Below are 7,252 nucleotides of genomic sequence, written 5' to 3'. Positions count from 1 at the left end.
AAACTCATATAATTCATCATGCACAGGGTTTTCCCAATATTCTCAGATAGACCCTTACCCCTGTAGATCGGCCCTGAACTGAGCAGAGAACAGCGATGAAAATGGTCAGCACAAAGATGGGTGCCATGGTAAATGACTGCAGGATGCCTAGGATCAGTCTGTTGTGAACATGATAGATGTGCAGTTTATATACTGTAGGCTGACAGATGCTGTTGTTCCTCAAACTATTGGTCAATTGCAAAAAAGCAGCAGATGTTGACCAAATCAACCAAAGTCTTGCTTCAAAAACAAACAAAACATTCTCAAACATGGGGGAGTGTGGTTTTCTGATGTACAGTGGGAGTGATAATATTGCATACGCCTACATGTCATTGGTAATTAATAAGAAATACTATCCAACTGTACAATAACGTAAGGATGCCATTGAACTCAAATATTCAAAACGAAATAAGTGCTTGCGTAAAGGAATAAGTGCACTCAGGTCACACAGTAATGAGATGTGTATTTTATTTATTTTTACTTGGAAGAGGACAGAATAGTAACCTACTTGGTTTCTCAGGTGGGCATTCCATATGCCCCATGTCTGATATTTGGACTTGGACAGAAGAAACAGAGTTCCTGAGGATGCTGAGTTTTTGATGCAGTGAAGTTGGCCATTGTACGTGATTGTGATCCTGTTTTACTGGCAGCTATATACATTTTCAAAAACAAATAATGGGGTCTCATTATATAGTCACTTAAGAACTTGGTCATTAACATCATATACAAACTCTATTGCAGTCCAGTTTGCAGGTTACGTAGGTATCAGTGAACGTTAAGCAGACATGACAGATGGCCTTTGGCAGGTTGAGACCTTTGCAAACTCCCAAAAGGTGGTTTATGTTAGGACATACTACCCTTGATGTTTTGCTTTGTTCTTGTATTGTTTCCGTGGAAACTGGCATAATGCTAGCAGGTTGTTTTACGCTTGAAAACGCATGTTATTTGACCATGGGAGTTTGTTAACACAGAATGGAAAAAGAGCACATTATGTTGTCATCACATCAAACCTCTACCATGTGAGAGACAACCCATTTTTTTTTTTTACAAAATGTAAGTGAATGTCTTCAGTTATTTGCACAATGTTGTGGTGTCTTTGCACACCTGCATGAAGAAACTCTTCCTACGAAAAAGGTACATCAAAGATCAAATAAAATATAGACGATACATTAAAGATCACATGAAATCTAAGTTAAAACAGTTTGTTTGTCAAGCCGAGACCCAGGTGTAACGTGTGTTTGAAGGAGACCAAGGCGCAGCGTAATTTGTGGTCATCATATTTATTCACCGAGAACCAGCAGTAAAATAACAACGTGAAGCTGTACAAAAACAAGATCCCACAACATAAGTGGGGTAAAAGGCTACCTAAGTATGATTCCCAATCAGAGACAACGATAGACAGCTGCCTCTGATTGGGAACCACACTCGGCCAAACACAAAGAAATACAAAACATAGAATGCCCACATCACACCCTGACCTCACCAAATAGAGAAATAAAACAGCTCTCTAAGGTCAGGGCGTGACACCAGGAGGCATATGGTTGGAGTCTTACAATGTTTATTACAGTTTTTTCCAACTGCTTACACACAAAATCTTTTCATGTCACACAATTTTGAAACCTCTCACTCAAAGTGCAAAACTACACACGAAATATCCAAAACCATGAGCTATATCTCAGCCTTTGACTCAGTTGTCAATTGCATAAAACACTTTTTTCAAAACACTACACAGAATTCTCTACCTAAAACACAAAAATCTAACAGGAAGTGACTTGCTTTCCTTTTCCAAACACAACCAATCAAAATGCTACTCTTATTCACCAGGGGCCTGTTGCACAAAACTAGGATAAGGGATTAAGCCAGGATATCTTGGTGATCCTGGCTCAATTGATCCGTAATCCGGTTGCACTAAAGATGGATAGGGGGCAGGAGGATATGTTATGGTATAAATTACCATGGAGATTTATTCTGTGGAGCTAGCCTGCTCCAGACCAGGCTAAATTCCAGGATCTATTTAATCTCATCCCTAATGTCAGTCAGCAGTCACCACAAATGGAAACCAATAGTTATTTCACTGCTCACTATACATTGTTATCACATATAACTAGACCCACTGTTATTATTTAAATGTTTGTGATCATTAATTTCAATGATTTTGGATAAAAAATGATTTTTAGATGTTGCTATCATTAGATAATTTACAGTTTCCCATAGACTATAAGGCTATATATAAAATATTAGGGCCACAGAGGGGAAAAAAACACAAGTCATAATATTGTAACCAGTTGTTTTAAAGGAGGACAGTTGTTAAAATGACAGATGTGGGGCATTTTGTGAAATTGTACTTCAGTATGGTTTCATAAACAAAGACATGCTGATGTGCCAGAATATTAAGTATCACATTGTCATAAGTATCAAAACTGTAAAAACAATATGTAGCTTTTCTGCAGAAAGAACCAGCCTCATAAATTTATGACTTTATCCTTTTTCTTCAGTGTGGCCCTAGTACTCTGTCATATAAACAAATACACATTCCATATGAATATAAAAACACAATGTGTAACATTATGTTCCTTTATTGAATAAGGACAAAACAAAGCAGGTAAACCATCAGCTCCTTTCGAAACTGAAGTCACAGTAACTCTACAAGATGGAAAGCACAGAATCCAAGCATATTATACAAAATGATACATACACATTCAAAGGTCTGTATATAACACACCCTGCATGTCTGCACACTAAAATAAATGCAGGACAAATCCATACACATCAACTGAACAGACAAATGAATGGATGCAGTAGCCTCCCTGCAGCCTTGTATTACACACAGCATACCGCACAAACATCATAAGAGGCCAAATTCGTCAAAAACGAACCCAAAAAAACCCAAATTCCTCTGCCACCGCAGGACATATTTAACCAAAATTGAAAGCACACATACTAACTAAAATAATTCAACACATATTGGTCCCTCAGCAGCCGACCACTGTCGTCATCAGGGAAGATTGCCGGATTGTCCCAGTCCATGGCTGGTGGCACTCTGGGGGCCCTCTCCTTCCTCAGGCAGGCCACATTGTGGAGGACAGCACAAGCCACAGTAATATCACATGCCCTAACAGGGCTGACCCTTAATTTGTGAAGGCAGTGAAAGCGTGCCTTCAGGAGGCCAAAGGTCATTTCAACTCTGGTCCTGGCATGGGCATGGTTGTAGGCCTGCTGTGCTTCCTGGGGGTCTGTGAAAGGTGTCAGGAGAAAAGGCTGGCAGCCATACCCCCTGTCTCCCAGCAACACACCAGAGAATTCACCTGTCAACACAAAATCTCATCATTACTACCTCATAAACACAGTGATATTCTTGACACAGCCATGATGGTTATAAATAGGGGTTGTGTGGCTTACCTTGTGATAGGCACTGATAGATTTCAGAGGCCCGAAAGATTCTGGAGTCATGGACTGAGCCAGGCCATTTTGCCACAACATTGCTGATCACACAGTCAGCATTGCAGACCATCTGAAATCATAAGATGAGGAATATTACACCAATCAATGCACATCACTGGCAATGCAGAGTGTTCGTCAATGGACAATATCAAAAAGTTATGTTCACCTGAACATTAATGCTGTGAAAGGATTTCCTATTCACAAAATCGGCCTCATGGGCACCTGAGGGGGCTTTTATCCTTATGTGTGTGCAGTCCACTGCACCAATGACACTGGGGAAACCTGTCACACAAAGTAATGAGTATCCTACTATGTGTTAACAGTTGTCCTGTAATTTGTAGATCCTCTTACCTGCAATCCTATAGAACTCCTCTTTGATGTCACAGAGTCTTCTGTGGCCAGGGAAGGAGATGAAGACATCTGCTAATGCTTTGATAGCCAGACACACACTCCTTATTGTGCGGCAAATTGTGGCCTTGTTCAGCTGTTCTGCATCCCCCACTGAGTACAGGAAGGCTCCACTAGCAAAAAAGCGCAAGGCCACACAAACCATTTGCTCCACACTCAGTGCATGGCTCCGTGCAGTGCGGTGCTTAATCCTGGGACCCAGTAGTCTGCATAGATACCTGATGCCATCTGCAGAAAACCTGTATCTTTCATATAGATGGTCATCAGGGAAGGCCAGTGGGTCCAACCGGTCCCTGAAGACCCTTTCTCGCCTGAAGGCTCTCCTCAGCACAAGTGCTTCTTCATCCACCACATCTCGCACGAATGGGCATGCCATTGTCAGAGCAGAAAGGAACACACAATTTTGGGCCTTCATATAGGCTAGTGGCCACACCTGGTGCTGGGGGTGGGCAAAAGAGGGCGATGCCTTATAACGATGACTTGGTTGTACTGATTGCTGGGAAAATAAAAAAAACCTTAGAAAGATGCCACCGTCCTGTGTGCTCACAATAAGAGCTCATATGTCATGGCTCACTTGACTTTACGAGAATATACCTAATTTTTATTTTGAGCTGTGTCATCTTCTTGGAGCTGGGGGAGGAAAGAAAAATAATGATTAATACATTTGTGTTACAGTTAGCATACAGTGTACATTGAAGGCATATCTCACCTCCCTCAAGTTTTTTTATTTCAAGGTCCAGTTTCCTAATTGTCCTCTTTTTTATTTCGAACTCCAGTGCAAGATTTTCCATCTTTTTCTTCTTGTACTGAATGTCTATGTCTGCCAGTTCTATTTGGCGCCGGAGGTGGTTGCCATACAACTTTCTGATAGCTTGTGAGCTCTGTGAACACAATACAATTAGCGCAGCTGGAATTTGGCAGGATGTGGTGTCCTTTTATTAATACGCACTATGTTGCCAGGCTGGTTTTCCCACTGTATAGCATCTGGGTCCTGTAAAAGAAATTAGATTTTTTTGATTTTGATGAGGACTCCTCACCATTGTAGAGTAAATAGTACTTTCACAGTCTTAACATGATACCTCATTCCTTCTGGAATCCAGAGAGATGGTCTCCTCCTCATCATCGTCTCCATCATGTGCTGTTGCTGCTGCACTGGGGCCTTCACCCTATCACATTTAATCGGATTCATATTGAAGCTAGTAAACAAGACATGCCTACAGTATGCCTTTGATGGAGTACTCACTGGATCAGCATCGTCTGGTGCTTGTGCTGGTGGCTCTAACAGGAACACAGTGCTGCCAGACACTGCAAGGCAATAGGTAAACCAAAGTCAGACAGTCCAAATTGATTCAATATGAATGTGGTTGTATCCCATGTAGAGATGGAAGGACATACCTTGAATGAAGCGGGTGGCATCTTGGGAGGAACCTATGCTCGTCTCTTTCCCCCCAGGGATCCCCTCTAAGACGGGCCTGCCTTTATTTAGCTCCAAGGCCATGTCCTCTGCTGGGGTAAGGTCAGCCTTTGGTGACCCACCACCCGTGCCTTGTCTGTGGGTATTCTTTTTCACTGCTAAAACAGTACAGACAATGTGTGAGCAGGCACCTTCTGGGTACAATATATGCTTGTGCTTTGTTAAATATTAGTCAGGGACCATACCATTCTGCAGAATGTTCTTGTATTTGATTTTGACCTGCCATGTCCGTTTTGGCCCGTTCATGTTTAATCCACACACACACACACACACACACACACACACACACACACACACACACACACACACACACACACACACACACACACACACACACACACACACACACACACACACACACACACACACACACACACACACACACACACACACACACACACACACACACACACAATGGAGTCACACTGCAAAAAATTACTTGGTATTTTTGTCTTGTTTTCAGTAAAAATATCAAAAAATTTATCATAGCTTTATACAGTGTGATGGAGTTACTTTACACAATTTCACTCATATCTGCAGTGCATTTCAATAAAAAATTTAACCGTTTCATAATTACAGTACAACTGCATTTTTGGAGATGTGAATTAAATATTTGAATTGTAATTGTGATGTTTCAGCGGAGCGGTGAGTGTGTAATTGTGCACTACTTACGCATTCAGGCGGTCTGCAATACTTTGCCACGCTTTTTCTCTTTGCTTTATCACTGTGGCGGTGTTGCCTTTCTTCTTAATTATATCTTTTACCTCCTCGTATGCCTCCATGAGGATTTGTTCTTCCGACGGGGAAAAGTACGCGGCTCTAGTTGCCATGGTAAATCAGTTAATCTGTGATCTGTGGCGGGGTCTATTTGAGTGAGCCGTGAGCGCGCACCTATCCAGGATTGGTTTCACCTGGTTTAATGAATCCGTGTCTGCTCATCCTGGCTTGGTCTTTGTGCAACCAATTAAGCCTGGACGCACATGTTTTGGCTTCATTGAGCTCAGCTGAGTCATTTATCCCGGATGTCTTAATTCTACTTTTGTGCAACAGGCCCCAGGTCACACACACACTCCTCACATGTGCAAACACTAATAGCTTATCTGATCACAAACCAGTCACTGCTTTACTGTAGTAAAGCCTATAAATAGGTCAAATGTCAGATTACCTGTTTTGAACAATGGATGCCAACAATGGACAGAGAGCAAGAGGAGTAGGAGAGAGAGAAAGAGGAAGAAGAGGACGAGGGCAAAGAAGAAGGAAGGAGAGCCATCTCTAATGAGATTAGGGCAACACTTGTTGATCATGTGTCTTGAGTCGATTGACAGTGGCGTCCATAATTCAAACCTTCAGAAATGAGAACAGGTATGCAACTATCTAATGACTATTTTAGCATTACAGTAATGTACTGTAAAATATGTATGACTGCATAGTATTGCATAAACATTTGTAACTCTAAGCCAGCCATTTACTGCACTGCATTGAATGAATGAGGTTGGTTATCATGCTGTACTACATTTTTTTTGTACATTGTTACAGTTCCTATGCTGAACACATACTGTGTTTGAATTCTGTACAGAGTGGAAAGGCAAAGACATCATGGAGGTCGAGGACGCTTGTTTACAGATGTACAAGAGACTCCAATTATAAATATGGTTTTGGCAAACAATGCAATTAGGATTTGAGAGAAGGCATGTCAACCATACAACGCATCCTCCAACGGCACAGAGTGACGATGAAACAACTTCACAAGGTGCCATTTGAGAGAAACTCTGACAGTCAAGAATATGCGACATGACTTTGTAGAGGTATGTATGCAACACTACTACCAGTACTTCAGACATACCATATTTACTCATCTGTATATCCTTTTGTCTGTTAGTGAGTGTTGGA

The 7,252-nt window shown here is 41.5% G+C and overlaps 1 long non-coding RNA gene across 1 annotated transcript; it reads right to left on the bottom strand.

Annotated features, from left to right (window-relative positions):
• Positions 1–5,010: 5,010 nt before the first annotated feature.
• On the bottom strand, positions 5,011–5,325 carry LOC121846423. Its single transcript, XR_006083313.1, has 3 exons — positions 5,284–5,325; positions 5,132–5,193; positions 5,011–5,054 (listed from the first exon to the last, which is right to left on the bottom strand). It is a non-coding gene; the product is annotated as an uncharacterized LOC121846423 (long non-coding RNA).
• Between the last annotated feature and the right edge of the window lie 1,927 nt (positions 5,326–7,252).

This window comes from Oncorhynchus tshawytscha, linkage group LG04, assembly GCF_018296145.1.
Source record: "Oncorhynchus tshawytscha isolate Ot180627B linkage group LG04, Otsh_v2.0, whole genome shotgun sequence".
Taxonomy (NCBI): domain Eukaryota; kingdom Metazoa; phylum Chordata; class Actinopteri; order Salmoniformes; family Salmonidae; genus Oncorhynchus; species Oncorhynchus tshawytscha.
Note: the sequence above shows the minus strand (reverse complement) of the source record. Positions and strands in the feature narration are given on the sequence as shown.